This window comes from Mya arenaria, chromosome 3, assembly GCF_026914265.1.
Source record: "Mya arenaria isolate MELC-2E11 chromosome 3, ASM2691426v1".
Classification (NCBI taxonomy): Eukaryota; Metazoa; Mollusca; class Bivalvia; order Myida; family Myidae; genus Mya; species Mya arenaria.
Window position 1 is genome coordinate 23,147,683 of NC_069124.1, and position 16,179 is coordinate 23,163,861.

The 16,179-nt window shown below is 33.1% G+C and overlaps 1 long non-coding RNA gene across 1 annotated transcript; it reads right to left on the reverse strand.

The window, feature by feature from the left end:
- Window positions 1-3,349: 3,349 nt before the first annotated feature.
- On the reverse strand, window positions 3,350-14,324 carry LOC128227393 (uncharacterized). Its single transcript, XR_008259808.1, has 3 exons — window positions 14,003-14,324; window positions 5,719-6,118; window positions 3,350-3,579 (listed from the first exon to the last, which is right to left on the reverse strand). It is a non-coding gene; the product is annotated as an uncharacterized LOC128227393 (long non-coding RNA).
- Window positions 14,325-16,179: the final 1,855 nt, after the last annotated feature.

The following is a 16,179-nucleotide window of genomic DNA, read 5'->3' on the forward strand; positions in this document are numbered from 1 at the left end:
TCGACACCGGAAGTGAAATAACGCGAAACAAAAAAACCTCGCTTTTTAGTACGGGGTTTTTCTCCTGCGGGAAAAAATTCCTACATTTTAGCAAAAAAAGAAATCAATTCAAGCTTTATGTTTTTGAGATTTTATACATTACTTTAATGTAAATACTAATTTGAATGACTATTCTAGATTCATTTCTTTCATTTGAGAAATCTATTAATTTAATGCATATTTTACGGGAGAAAAACCCAGCAAAAATCAGGAATGCTATTTAACGAAAAAAAAAACACCGACAAAAGCCATTTCAATTTCCAGCGGTTGGGTGTTGTTAAGGAAGTGAAGTTGTTTTACATATTTATATTGAGTCAATAATATTAAGTTAACATGTGTTTTTAATAAAAAAAAATCAGATTTTAATAATTAGTTGTTTGTAACCGTCGGCATCGTCGATATACAGCCGTTATAGCCATCAGTGATCTTCCAGTTTATTTATTGTCTACATGATCACTTTCATTTAAGACTTTAAAATTTCATTTAAGAACTACCAAGTGATATATAATTTCGTTTAAATAATGGAAAACTAACCCCAAACCCCACTCCCCTTCACTGCCACTTAACATTTTAAAGCTGCACTCTCACAGTTTTGCCGTTTTAACAGATTTTTTATTTTTTGTCTTCGAATTACCCATTATTGGTATCTTGAAACCAGTGGTTAAAGACTGCTGTCAAAATATATGATAGCAGATTTTTAAATTTCAGTCAGAAAACTTATCTTTTATCTCTATAAACCGTTTCTTACGGTTCAAGAAAAATGCATGAAACATAAAATTTTAACTTATAAAGAAAAAATCTGTGACTATTTTTTTGTCAGCAGTCTTATATGAATGGTTTGAATGCACTTTCAGGTTCCATGACAAAAATTAAAGAAGTTGTCAAAACGTTCAATGTGTGAGAGTGCAGCTTTAATAATTATCTATAATTATTTTATTGTCTAGGAAAAATACCATTAATGACTACAATTTTTTTTTGGCTTAACAAAAATCTTCCCCCCATAGACACACAATTAAGTGACACAACCCAGTTAATACTAATGTAATACTTTTGTAATCTATACCCTGTGTCCACAATGTTTTATACTGAATGTTAAAGGGTTGGTAAAACAGTATGGATAAGGGTGTTCAATATGGGGATTAAACCCATGATAGACAATGCACTAGCATTGTCGCCTACTCAGCCCCGGTGGCTGACCCCGGTGGCTGATTCCCACCCAGACATACATTAAAGGGACTTGGACACCAGATGATCCAAAAACAAGATATTCAATATTACCTCAAAACAAGCCTAGCCGAATCAATACCAATTATTATGAGACTGATATTACATCATTTAATGTGTTTAAAAGATTTCATCACTGTCTCTCTCTCTGAGACAAGTAATCTTTAAAAAATAGCACATAATGATTTTCCCGTTTATTAGTATTATCATATCTACTTTAAGCATGTAAAGGTCACATAAACATATATACAGATAAATACATGATTGCTATTTCTAAATTTACTTCGATTTACATGGTAGACAAAGTGAGTTAATTTCGACTTATATGATTACATAAGTAAGATTCAGTGCACTGTACACTGTTGAAACATAACAGTTTGATGATAAATTTTGACAATTTTCACTTTTTCTTGCAATGTAGAATCTTGAGTCCGTTCCCTCTATTATCAGATTCTGGAAAATATTTGCATTCAAACAATTGGAAGAGCTGCATGGTGTACTGAATACAGTAGTTTAATGAATTCCATCCACTAGCTGAATAAAGGATGAACACACATTTTAAAACCACATATCAGAAATTTTTGGAGAGCATTATGTCAGCAAATTTAAATGCAAAACAGCGTTGGAGAATAAACAAGATTATTTTTTTACATGTTTTATCAATGATACATGGCGATCATCAACTTATTATAAAAATCAGAATTAAAAAACAACAACATTTAACCATTTATTAAACCTGCACTCTCACAAATTGAACGTTTGACCATTTTTTTATTTTTTGTCTTGGAGCCATAGTTTTCGAAATTCCATAGAAAACAGGTAAATAAGACTGCTGAAAAATTAGATTGTAGATCTTTATATTTCAGTTCAAAAATTGATGTCTTATGCAATAAAACATTAATTTTCAAACATAAATATGAAAGTCCGCAATTTGATATTTTGGCAGCAATCTTTTATCACTGGTTTACAGATATTTACGCAAAAATGTGCTTTTTCCAAGACAAAAAATATAAGAGTTGTAAAAATTGTATATCTGTGAGTGTACATCTTTAACTGCCCATTTAAAATTGACCAGTACAAATTTACTTTGATATAAGTATAATACTGTTATATATTTATAAATCAATATAAAAACAATATTCTAAGATCTAAATTGATAATAACTTTAAAAATGAAAAAAACGAATGAAGAAACATAAGTTCAAAATATGCAAATAAGCTGCACACTCACAGATTTACGGTTTTGACAGCTGTTCTATTTTTTTGTTTTAAATGAGCAAATTTCTACATTCTTTTTTGCAAATCAGACTGCTGACAAAAGATCAGATCGCAGATTTGTAGATTTCTGTTCGAAAATTAATGTAATGGCATTCAACATCACTTCTTGAACTTAAATAAGAAAGTATGCAGTCTTATGACACTATTTTTCATGCATTTTCGCATAAATTGGCTCTTTCCAAGCCAAAAAATAAAGAAGTTCACTTCAATCTGTGAGAGTGCAGCTTTAAGTCAATCTTAATCTTAGGGTCATACATCATTGACTAAATTCACTCTATTGGTCAGTAATCCGATTAGCTGTACATATTATTCTCTGATTCAATTAGTCTGACCAATATTAACAGCCTAGTTTCAGTCTAGCAAATAAATTCAACACAAGTTGTTTAATTCTTCTGAGACTGACAAAGAATTAAAAACCCACATTCATGAAAAATATTTTCGATATATGAAAAAAAAAACACAAAAAATAGATTCATCCTTATATATATATTGCATATAAACAATTAATTATCTATTATAAAGTTAACCTGAGTTACAATGTTTTATCTATAATTGTTGACATTTATAAGTAATAGTTATATAATTATCATGTCTATCAAACAAACCAAAAAAATGTCATTAAATATTTGAGATAAGCACAGGCTGACACAAGAACTAAATATTTAAGTCACAGTTGACAAGGCAAACAGTTCCTACCATGATATATATATATTTATACACATGTATGTCAATAATTCTCGAAAATTGTTCCACCGCATCCCCCCCCCCCCCTCCCTCCCCCACCCATCGTGAATCTACAACTCGTTCAGTAAAGATGTTTGCGGCGAACGTTTGCTGTTTGGTTTCCCGCTTAACGTATATGCGCTGCGTTGCAACAGAGATACAAAACAAAACGTTTGCGAGCGTTTTGTAAACGCTCGCCTGACTGAACACACTGCTGATATCCTGGCCTCAGAACACTCTTTACATATCCCTCTTCCTCCTCTCTTTAAAATGATCGTCTTTTTGCCATTACTCTGTCCTCTCCATTGAAGTTTGCCTGCAATTTAAGAAAGGCAAATTTTAATTTCACACAAAAATGGCACTTGTTTATACCAGCACATTTGGCATATGACAAGAGCACCACCTGCGGGTTCTGAACGCTCGTCTGATTATATCCTTTTATTGTAAATTTATTTCATATTGTACATTTGAAAGTGAATATTCCAATGTTTAAAAGTGATAGCTCTGATAGTTTGCTTGTAAGCTGCCTTCTAAGCACATTATTTTATTAAACTTAAAATAATTAGACTATAGTCCACAAATACTAAAATATCCCCCATCCTCCCCATTCCCTTCCAAATGAGTTGGTTATATTTAAGGCTAATCCTTTCATTTTCTATGAAGAAGCTTAGTGTCCATTTCTCAAAATCAACCAAAATTCACGTTTTTTACCCTAAAACAGGTGAGACTCAATATCTTTAGGGTATAATGTGAAGAAGGGTATAAGATGTACAAGTTCCCCAAGTTTCAAAGTGACAACTTTGATAGTTTTCATGTAACTGACCTGAACGCAAAACTTAACCCCAAGGCAAAGATAACAATCAAGTGATGACAATTGCTGCTTGTCATTTTTTTCAATAATGTATGAATTTAACAGTGTTTATTAAAGGGACTAGACACCAGATGATACAATTGCAAAAAAATAGATAACTGTCAAAAACTTACATACAATTGATATACTTGTGTATAACTTTTAATCTTACTTTAATAGCTATATAACATTGCTTAAGACACATAATTTCACAGCTTTTGCACATATTGTCGATATGAAACATTCTGGGGTGTGTTTACCACATATAATATCCCAGTAAGTTTAAAAAAGCATCAGTATATTTATCTGTATTCATAAATGGATATAATATAAACTTTGAAAACTTAATTCACTATTTTTACACAATGAAACCCAAATGAGATAGTCAAATGATTGCTCTGTTTATTTTAATCATGTACAATTATTTATTATATACCCATCATTTACCCACACGTAATCGCAAAATACAGTAGTCTGTATTCCACTCTAGTGCACTACAGCCGTTTTCAACTCTTGTGACGTCACGTCATAACAACTTTACAAGTGTCATTGCGTGATGTTAAAATGATGTCATAAAACAAAATAATGCGTCCTTAAAGGGACTGTGTCACAGATTTGCACCAAAAAAAGTTTTTTCTGTAACGAATCTCAGGACAATTATCTAATAGAATGTGTTACGCTTTGATGTCATAATTGTAAAAAAAGTACCAAAATGTAAAAAAAAAAGATTGTGTCGGAGAACAGGCCAAACCCGCGTCGCAAAAATTGAAGTCCAACTTAATCACGTGATAACACCTTCTAGCCAATCACGCATGATTGAATGAATTCTACCTTGAACACATACCCAGTAATCTTTTTTAATGGAAAAATACCAAGTAACTGCTAAACTTAAATAAATTGTAAACTATGTGGTACTTCAATTAGTACGTTTCAATGCATTGTACACATCGATGCCAAGTTTATGTCATTTTTCGATAATTTGTTTTTTTCGCTATTTCATCATCTGTGAGACAGACCCTTTAAAATGACATTTATTATGAAAACATGTGGCTTTTAAGTGGTGTAACAAGTAAAGTAGTAATGTATATATAATAAAAGGGTTATTAGTATGGCGTTTTGATCCTTGTGAAATCCGAATCTGCAAAAATCCACTCAAGTTAAATACAAACTCCCGGATCAAAACACTAATAACCCTTTTGTATTATCAGCCTTCTAAATGATCACATCGACATTTCTAGGCTTATTTTGAAGAAATACTGTACTTGCCAACCTGGTGTCTAGTCCCTTTAAGTTTATGGCTACATTGCACACAAATAAAATAGGTATGTTGCATGAACATAATCCTCAATAAAAAAGCCTATTCAAAATATATTGTTGAATACTTCAATAATGTTTTTTGAGACATTAACAAAATAAAAAGACAATAAAAAAAGTCAAATGCTCATTGACTTAAAGAATCCATGATAGCAAATTGATTGTTTAGTTTTATTCAATTACATAATTTAATCAATGACGTTCTAATGAGTAGGTCGTATTTATGGAATAAGACAAATAACTATATCTTATACATGTGTATGTCAAAACTTTGCATTCATATATTCATACCATTCAACTTTGTCTTTGGTGTTTGTTGCATTTGCAAGTCTAGAAGAAGATGATGATGCTGGTGTTCTTAAAGAGTGTGTTGCTGGTGTTCTTGTGGTTCGAGTAGTTTTATTCGGGTAGCTGTTGTTGCTGATGTTTGTGTTTAGGATGAATTTGTTCTTGAAGCCGATGTTTTTGTAGTTGTCCCTGCAGGAAGTGTTGATGTTCTGGGGTTAAAGTTGTTGTTCTTGAAGATGGGGTTGGTGTTCATGTTCTAGTAATCAGAGTTGTTCATAAATCTGGAGTTGCTTTTGTTTGTTTTTGTCAGAAGTATTGTAGTTCTTATACGCAGGGTTGTTCTTGTAAATTAAGTTGTTGTGTCAGGGGTTGTTTCAGGATCCCACTCAAATATGTCGAAGGCCTTAAAAATAAGAGAATGTGAAGCTGTGACAAGTTTTTTTAAATGACAAAAAAGTTTCACATTTTAATTATATTTTTTCTTATTAAATTTAAGTTAACATTGTATGCTAAAGTTTAGAATGTTACAGAATATATATATATCCCTCCTTAGTTGAACCACCACTTGAAAGATTAAAACTTAAATTGTCACTATCAAGATGTGTTTTATTACCCCCAATTAACCCCTAATTAACTCCATTTGTTAGGTTTAGTAGTGTTACTATGGAGACCTTTAAAGCCAATATTTTTAAACTAGTATTTTGCTTCAAACACTTTCAACAGAACCTACCATAAATCAAGAGTTGAAGTGGGCCCTGGGCCCCTGACAGCCAAGAAAGAACTTTACATTTGCAGGGCTTGTGGGCTTGTGATTATTTTGATCACTGATATGATAACATGGACATAATAAGGCCTATACAAATCTTTGTTTACACCCATCTGAATTTATTTTTTTCTTCCTATTTTTTTTTGCGTTTTGATCAAAATGCGTTTTTTCAGAGACATAAAATAATACCCTGATACAGGTCAGTTTGCTAAAGAATTATGGTCGTCCAAAAAAAAGTAATGCCTACCTATCTACCCTTTTTGGGGGGATGTTAGTAGAAACTAAGAATATTTGTTTTGCCTAATCAAGGATTTAATTTGAAGACAGTTTTGCTGCATACTGTATATATTTTTACTTCATTACATTGCATTGTGTGGGAGTAGGATTTGATATATTGGTGCAAGGTATTTTGATTATAACAATTCCAGGAAGTTTATCAAAATGCTAATCTTTATGCAAGATGATTGGTGTCATTATTTTGCTTTTATAATTCACTTTTATATTCAATAATATATTGATAAATTTGTATCAATGTAAAAGTTTAATTTTTATTACAAGCAAATGAGGAAAATCAAAATAGTTCCTCAGTTGGTAAGATCCATCTACATTTTATGTCAGTATTTATCTTAGCTCCGCCCCTTTCACTGGACTTGACATTGCCTCTTTCACTGTTTTTGACATCTGATTGGCTGAGTTAAGATTGCCTTTTAATGTTCTTTATGAATGACAGTTTTATACAGAGAAAGCCTGGTTAATGTGACAATCATTATTCTGAAAATGGTGCTATAAATATTATTATGAATAGGCTTATAATTTATTTAAGATAATAAACATAATCTGCAGTTATGCACTTTAATTGATCAAAATACATGTTCCTTAATTATGCTTAAAATATAAATCCTTATAATATTGGAAGAGATACATGACTGTCAATTTAGAATTGAACTTCAATTTCATAGCATTTCACAGAATTGATTAAAATAATTGCTTATGGTCATGTTGATTTATAGGCTAATAGCAAAGAGGGAAAAAAATAAGAAATATATATAATCATATGGATGATTTCCTTTAGGAAAAATTGAGGTGAATTTTATGTGAATATCTTAAATGTATAATTCTCCATTTTGCTAAAGTGGCTAATTGTTATTTCATTCAGATGTTTTGGGGTTTTTTTGGTACATTTTATTTTGGCATTTTGATATTATTTCAAGGATATTCTGGATATGCAGTTTTAATGTCTTTTGTTTGATTAAAAAATTAGTTTCTATTTGTGTAAGAAAAGCCAGACAAAACTATAATTATTGTTATTATATGCAATTGTTTAAACCTGGGAGTAAGATAACATATTATTGGTCCCAGTTTAAACATAATTTTGCTTTAAGTGTTTATTCATTATTTTTACCAGCTTTCTTTGTACAGTGCACTTAAAGCTGCACTCTCACAGATTGAACGTTTTGACAACTGTTTATTGTTTGCCTTGGAACCAGCCAATTTTTGCAGAAATCCATGGAACCAGTTATATAAATAAAACTACTAACAAAAAATCCAAAAATGATATAATATGTATTTTCCTTAAAAAACATCAATTTTTCAAACAGAAAAATGTGAAAATCTACGATCTGATTTTGTCAGCAATCATAAATTTATTTGCAGATATCTAGGCAGAAATTTGCTCTTTCCAAGACAAACAAAAAAAAAGTTGTCAAAATGGTATATATATCTGTGAGAGTGCAGCTTTAATGTCATCTAACACCTAGATTTTAGAGTAATTAACAAGTCTTACTTTTTGTTTTTAATTTTAAGTTTAATTAGGTTATTATAAGGGCCCTTTCCATATCTTGATTAAGATTTTTTTTTTGGAAAAGTTTAATTATGTTCGCTCCTACTATTTTCTAATTGTGGACTTTTTGTTAATAGAGAATTTTATCTTCATTATCTCAACAACAACAGGATCAGAGTGGCATAAATGCAGCCACAGAGACAATTATAAACAAAAGACTTCTAAAATAGACCTGCCACATATGAAAAATTCATATAACTATACATGAAATAGACTTAAATCATACTGGATTTGCAATTGCAATTGTGTTATTTGTTATCGCTGATTTAAAAGGAACACTATTCTTAGAATAAAGGAGTGGAAATCCTGAACAGAAGTCTCTGACTGTTGAAAAAACTACATCAGCCAACCTCAAATACTCTAAGGCTGACCAACAGTAATCTTTCAGTAGGAACTGAAAACAAGGAGGCACACTAGGGGCGCTACTGTGCTATTCCCCAGTCATTCAAAGTACCCCCTGTGAACGCGTTAGCGGACTTGCGCCCAATTCTTAGCAAAATATTGTGCATGAGTGTAGACATTAGACATATATATTTAAGATATATATAATCCAAATGTGAACTTATTTGACAGCTTCAAGGAATGGAGAGAACTCAGCGGATTATTTTGTTTCGCCAAGGCATGTAGGAAAATGAAACCCATTTCATCATAAATTCTGTTTATTCCAGTCACTTTAACAATAGTAAAATCTTTCAACTAAAAAAAATAATATTAAGGTCTGCAATTTCAGAGTACCATCCACTCATGATATATTATCATTTATCATGGTGTAATTAATTAAGTCATTTTGACATCCTACTGTTATTTTTAAAATGATATACTAAAGTAATAATTACCGGTACATGTACATTACCATGACAGTCACGCCAATGGGAAGACTTATTTAGGGACTGACATTATAATTCACCAGTCAATTGTAACCACAGCCCCCCAGGTCCGGGGAATAGCCGGGACTTTGACTTTCGGTCCAGCCGACCCCGGGTAAAATCCCCGCCCTGCGGGGACGAACTGATGGTTAAACCCCGGCCAAATGCCCCCGCACCCCAGAGACTCTATATAAGGCCCAATCTTGGCTTAATTTGGCCCTATGACAAAACCACCGCGGTCACCCGGCCCTGCGGGACCACCTGGAAAGTAAAAACACGGTCCTTTTCTCCGGCTGTCCCCGGTATACCCCCGGACCTGGGTGGGGGGGGGAGCGTGGATACAATTGACTGGTGCATCCATGGGGAGACTTATTTAGGGATATAACATTGGCATACAATTATATAGTAATTAGTTATCCTGACATGTACTTTACACAGAATCGCTACATGGTGACAGTTACTCTGGGACGGACATTACATTTACATACACTATACTAATAGTATTTCAGACATGAACATTGCAAAGACACACACCAGACACCCTTAGGGTGACTTAATTAGGGACAGACATAACACTGATATACAATACAGTAATTAATTATCCTGATGTGTACTTTACAGAGAATCCCTACATGGGGACAGTTAATCAGAGACGGACATTACATTAACACCACTATAGAAATAGTAATTCTGAAATGAACATTGCAAAGACACACACTATGGGGAAAGTTAATCAGGGCCTGTCACACTAAATTGACATACACTATATAGAAATAGTTATTCTGAAATTTATGAACATTGCAAAGACATACCCCATGGGGACAGTTAATAAGGGACGGACATTACATTGACATACACTATAAAAATAGTTATTCTGATATGAAAATTGTAAAGACACACACCATGGGGACAGGGATTTCAGGGATAGACATTTCATTATAGGAATAGTTATTCTGCCATTATCATTGTAACAACAAATGCCATGGGGACAGTTATTCAGGGACGGACATTACATTGATGTATACAATTTTATAAGTACTAGTTATTTTGACATATTAACATTTTAAGACAAGCGCCATGAGGACTGAGTTATTCAGGGACAGATGTTACATTGACTAGACTTAATTGACATACACTATAGTTATAGTTATTCTTACATGAACATTGCAAAGACACGACACCATGAGGAGACTTATTTATGGACAGACATCACACTTGACAATAACCATAAAATTATACTAATAATTATCCTGACATTTACTTTACATAGAATTGAACCATTGGGACAGTTATTCAGGGACAAACATACATTGGCTAAATGACATTATACTATAGTAATAGTAATTCTGACATGTACATTGTAATGACACACCCAATGGTATGGACATAACATTGACACACACTCCAGAAATTTGGTATTCTCAAATGTACCTACAAAGAATCTCACCATGGGGACAGTTATTCAGGGACAAGCATTACAATTACATACAATATAGTATAAATAGTTATTCTAAAATGTACTTTATAACAAAAAATGACACTATATATAGTGACATTTATTCAGGGACGGACATTACATTTGACTTTCAATATATAGTAATAATCATAATAGTCATTCTAAAATGTATGGTACATTACAAAGACACGTGCCATGGGGTCAGTTATTCAAGGACGAACATTACACTGACATATACTATAGTAAGAGTTATAAGGACATTTAGTACAATGAAGAGATACACCCCATGGGAACAGCTATTCACGAACAGACATTACATTCATGTATACAACTTACAAATTAATAATTCTGAGGACAGGTACATTGAAAGTAATCACATCTTTGAAACAGTTATTTACACCAATATAACAGTTACATATACTATAGTTATAGTTATAATGACATTTACATGGAAAAACACACACCATGGATACATTTTTTCTGAGGGAAAAATTTTACATATAAAAAGCACAACTATGCTACCAGAAAGTCCAAACAGTAACAAAAATATGTCAAAACATGCACATACTGAGTCAGTCATCCAATTAGACTTTTGAAGGTACAAGCCCGACTTCTAACACTAATGCTTGGCATTATTTTTTTTATCAAGCCCTGCTTGCTAAATAAAATTTGGGCTGGTGTCAATTTTGACCACTGCAGTCAGCTAAATATGCCATTAATATATAATAATCATGCGCCAACCAGCAGATCATATATAGGCAAAACTGTTGTCTGTGTCATAAGAAGCTTACTAAATCTGAAATTTGGGGGCAGATCATGACAGTTTATATTGCATTAGGATGTTGAATGCACAATTACAGGCAAAAGACTTTCATGAAAAGAATAAATACTTTTAATAATAATGTTGTTTTTTCTCATCGTTTTTTTAGGAGGGTGGGGAGGCCATGCATACCGGAGGCCTTACCTAGGGTCCTTGGGGTACAAGTCTAAAATAATTGACGTGTTATACGGGTTTCTTCCAATCCCTAATGTCTAAACGGGTTTGTGTAAAACCAGAGGTATTTGAAAAATATTGAAATTGTATTAAGTGCAGTATTTTATGGTTGAAATTGATCATAAAGGTTTATATTCATAATTTACCATAAATGTAAAAGAAGTTATTTTGCACAAAACAAGCATTTAATGCATATGGCACCGCGCACCCCAGTTATGTCGTGCAGCGTCGGGAACGGGCCAGTATATACACGCCGGTATGGTAGGGGTGGTCACCGAGCCCGAGCCACACTGTCTAAGGGGCACGTGCAGTTGGCCATTAATTTGGGGAATTAGCTGGCACAACTGCAAGTTACCGTTTAAGTTCAGATCACGTTTAATGATTCACTTTGATTAACAACTCAAGTCCAATTAAGATGTTTAAAAGTTGGTTCTTTATTAATTCCACATTTAAGTTGAATAGTTAACAAAGATAAATCCAAAGACTTATTCAACAAGAAACACTCAATAGTCCATGTGATATATTAAGTTATGAAAGTAAGTGAATTAATTATATAGTCACAAAAAAAGTAGTTCAAAGATATTTCCTTAGTAAAAGAAGAAGTACAAAGTTCTTAGTCTATATGTATCTCTAATGTATATATTTCTCTCTTCTAAATGAAAAATGTACGTACTTATATACTAACTTAAAGAGTAGAAGTTACCAATCAGAATTAAGTGATAAAAAGATAATGATCGAAGATTTTAGAAAGTGTCACTCAAAAATAATTATTGTCAAAAATAAAATTTACAATTAGATTAAGTCTGAGATAATTGAGAAGTGTCAAAGTCTCAAAGAGTAAGGTTTATGATTATGATCTGAGATAATTAACTGATAATAATTAAGAAGAGGAAGCAGTAAAATCTTATCAGAAATGTCAAAACACTCAATTGCAATAGATTGACAAAAGTCTCTTTAGGAAATTATGAAAGTAAATATCATAGAAAAATAAGATGTAACCAAAAAAAAGAACAATAAATTTTCTAACAGAAATTGAAAGAGACAGTCACACGGTGACACATTAAAACACATTTACCTTTCCAATAAAATGAAAGTTGACTGACACAGAAAATAATTATGCCAAACGGAACAACTCAACACAATCGTAATAAGTCGGCCACCTCCGACAAGCTTCGAGATAGACCGTCAAACTCATAAATATTCGTTGGATACTTATTTTTTGTGTACGGAACTAATATAAAATAACATAATCTGGTAATATTACTTGTTTTTATGATATTTAATGGACGCAATATGCTTTAACCCGTAACAACTACCCACTTTTGGTACAAAACAATTTGTACATTAAGGATTTGCCATATCAAAAATCATAAAAAAATCTGTCAACGTACAATTATTTGGACTTCTTGGGGTACGTGATCATTTGGCAGGGATTTTATCGGCAGTTTGTCCCCGCAGGACAAGGATTTTACCCGGGCTTGGCTTGACAGAAAGCCAAAGTCCCTGCTTTTCTCCGGACCTGGGAAGGCTGTGATTACCGGAGGCCTTACCTAGGGTCCTTGGGGTACGGGATCATTTGGCAGGGATTTTACCGGCAATTTGTCCCTGTAGGACAAGGGTTTTACCCGGGCTTGGCTGGACAGAAAGTCAAAGTCCCCTCTATTCTCCGGAACTGGGGAGGCCGTGATTAGCCGAGACTGAGTTTATACCGGGGATAGCTGGGGAAAATGGGCCTTTGCCCGGGCTAAGCTGGACCGAAAGTCAAAGTCCCTGCCATTCCCTGGACTGGGGGGGGGGGGGGGGGCGGTTACAACTGACTGGTGCATAACCAAGAGTTGTCCTACTTCTTAGCCACAGGTGCAAGTCACATAATCAATAATCGCCTTATATATGGGATAAGTGTATTAAGAAAATCTTATTAAAATTGTTTGTGTCAAGTAGATCTACCTGTGTTCTTAGCTGATACATATCAACAAGCCACACAAAAATGCAATAGGGCCTAAAAAAAAAATACATTTGGTTCGGGTAACCCGACCCTACCTACGGAATAGGCGCCGACCCTACCGTTTTTATAGTCAGTTTGAAAAAAAAAAATGAAAAACTAAAAAAAAAAAAAAAAAAAAAAAAAAAAATCCGTTTTTTTTTAAATTGCTTTTCAATATGTTGTTTAAACCTTAAACGCTTATACAGAAGATAGCTTTAACACCATTCTCCAATGATGAAACTGATATTCTTATATAAAGCCTAATAAAAAAATAAAAAAAAAAAAAAAAAAAAGCCTACCTACCCTACCTATTTTTGAAAAGGATGTAACCCTAACCAAACAATTTTTTTTTAGGCCTAGAATGAAATATATATGACTTACCATGGAAGTTAGGGATATATCCATTTTGCAAAACTTAGTGTCATTCAGTCATTCTGATTCATCGTTCTGCAAAGCTCGATGATTTTGTTTATCTTCTATGAAAAACAAAATAATTCGTCTGACACATTCGTAATTTTCCAGCATGATACATGTACCCTGGTATTGATTATTGTAATTGTATGTTTGTGTTAAACCGGTTTAAAGTCAGATTCAAGTACCAATAATTAAACAATTTTAAGTACCAATAATTAAACAATTTTAAGCAATATCATCTTTTTAACGTTACAACTCTTTAACGTCACGTATAATTTTCATTCCTGCAGTATTTTTAAAGACGGTTAAAAAAGGAAGATTTTTTTTAAAAGGTTACATTACACTATTTCATAAGTTTCGAAATTAGTTAAATTACCTTTAATAATATCATTTACATAACTAACATGGTTGTTAAATTAAACATATAAGATACATATGTAGTAACATTTGTTTTTGCTTTAAATGAAGTGCAATAATCGCGTTTTAAATCATAAATAGTCAAAACAGGTTTTGCTGGATTTTTCTCCCGTAAAAAACATTCATAAATTTTGTGTTGTTCTTTAAATAAAAAGCAAGTATTTCAAAATCCTTAAACAAGTGATAATTAACATCATAACAATAATATAATAGCTTAGAAGTGGTTTTTTTTTCGGATTTTGCATTATCGGTAAAATCTTGGAGTTTTATCCCGCAGGAGAAAAACCCCGTACTGAAAAGCGGGTTTTTTTTGTTTCGCGTTATTTCACTTCCGGTGTCGAAGCATAATGCTCCTTTTGATATAAGATGTTGTTTTGAGCTAAAATAACTTGAATCGTGTATTATTGAAACCCCGCGGGATTTTTCCCCAGCTTTTGAAAAACGGGAGAAAAATCCCGCGGGATAGTGAAAAAACCCGTGTTTTTCTGCGAAAACCCCGCTGGGGCCCGAAGTTGGCGGGTCAATTAGACAAACTTCCAAAAACATTTCGCAAACAAAAAACACCAAAATCATACCTTAATGAAGCCTTCTAACTAAAGTATAGGCCAGTATTCGATTACACCGTATTTAAAGGGTACTTGAGTTTGCGAAATCTAGGATTTGCAAACACAAATTGGAGGTCGTTTTTATTGAAAAACGATGAAGATCAATCAGGACGGATGAACTAGTGGCCCTAATTAAGTGCATATTATATTTCAGGCCTTAGTGGGCTACATGTACATGTCCTTTTTTACCTGGTCTTCCTATAACTTGAATGCGTCCAATCAGGTGTTCACCGCCTAAATCGAGAGCCCACCAAGGGTTCGCAGCGTTCGTTACGCTACAGGCTTGACAAAGTTCTGCATCATCTGACCCTTGATCTTCGAGGCCGTTCAATGCCTTGTCAGCTGTGCAACCGAGATAATTGGACGACTGTGTTGCAGCGCCAGTAACTGTTTGATAAAAAAACTTTTATTTGTATGACCTTCAAAAAGACAGTCTTTCATTGCACTAGACCGCCACCGACCAAGCGAAATATTTTGATATTTTACTATTGAGGGTTTCCTCATAATCCTGATTGCAATGTTTGTCATGCCACAGCAGACATTTCATTTATGTTTAGACATGAAGTACAGTCCAAAGATCTGATTTATATTTTGTCCCTTTCTTACTTTCTCTTTTATAATTTGCAGCCATTAATTAAGCGATGTTAGTTAGCTATTAACATATCGTTGTTAAGTAAGAAAAATAATATCAGTAAATGGAATATCTCATTTGAATTTCCAGCAGTTCCCCCAATTTTCATCTAATATTTCTGTATCATCACGGCCAGATCATGTTCACATCTCAAGGCAAATGAATACTTTATTTGTTTACATGTCTTTCTTCAATCAGATAATTATTAATAGACAGTTTCGCCAATTTTCCAACGTAGTGTCATCTTTACATTGTTTTATTCAAAATTGTCTGTATTCGAGAACAAATTATTACAAGCAAAAATATTTATTCCCAATGATCGTAAACGCACAGACGTGAACTTTATTTATTTGACCTTCAAATACCATTACAACCAATCAATAATTGCGTTACGTATAATGTTAGACAGGTCATAGTTAAGGTTCAAATACAGTTGTCATCGGTTAAATTAAGCACATTCCATATCGTTACGAAAAACCTTAAGGAAACGT